Source organism: Cebidichthys violaceus, unplaced genomic scaffold, assembly GCF_023349555.1.
Source record: "Cebidichthys violaceus isolate CVI_PGR_0920_01 unplaced genomic scaffold, fCebVio1.0.p SCAF_72, whole genome shotgun sequence".
NCBI classification, from domain to species: Eukaryota; Metazoa; Chordata; class Actinopteri; order Perciformes; family Stichaeidae; genus Cebidichthys; species Cebidichthys violaceus.
In genome coordinates, this window is record NW_027176950.1 from 346,884 (window position 1) to 347,675 (window position 792).

Genomic DNA, 792 nt, shown 5'->3' on the forward strand with positions numbered 1-792 from the left:
TTTTTGGGTATTTAATTAAGTAATTTAAGTATTGTAATCTGTTCACTGCATGTGGTTATCTTGCTTTTCATTTTCTTAAGTGGTGTTTTGTTTGTATTTAAAGGTTTTTCACCTGGTTACTTGATCACTGCATCAAACTTCTAAAATAAAAGAAAGAAAGAAAAGAGAGCAAACGTGCGATCAATGAGTGGAATCCTGTGAAGTCTTCCTGAAATTGGCTGTCCTTTTCAAGTGGGGGAGTTTTGCACATTGAAACCTCGCAAAAGTGAGGGACCACTTGACAGACCATGTCTGACTTTCACTCACCTTATTTATAACTGGGAGTCCTAAAACCAAAAGACAAAAAAGAGCCAAAACACTGAATGGTCTGACAATAAAATACAGATAAAGAAGTCACAGTGGAAATTTGCCATCACAATATAAAACAATATGTATAAAGAAAAATTATGTCAGCGGAACAAAGCTAAGCTGGTGGTAGGCAGCAAGGATTTTTTTTTTTTAAATGTAAAGTGCCTTCTCAACATTAGATTGTGTTTGACTTAGTTTTGAGTTATCATTTATTTGATTTTGTTTTAATCTCCTTTTTATTAATTTTGTTTCCTTTTTCGTTCATTTGTCATTGACAGACTGATTTATTGAATAAATGTGAACTCCGCTTGTGATCTTATCTTGAAGTCAGTTCTTACCGTAATGGCTGGGAAAAACACGCGTCGCAAAGCAACGTGGGGCACGACTTTACCGCAGTGGGACAGGGCTAGAGGCGCAGAGGAAATATTATATCCACGCTGGAGG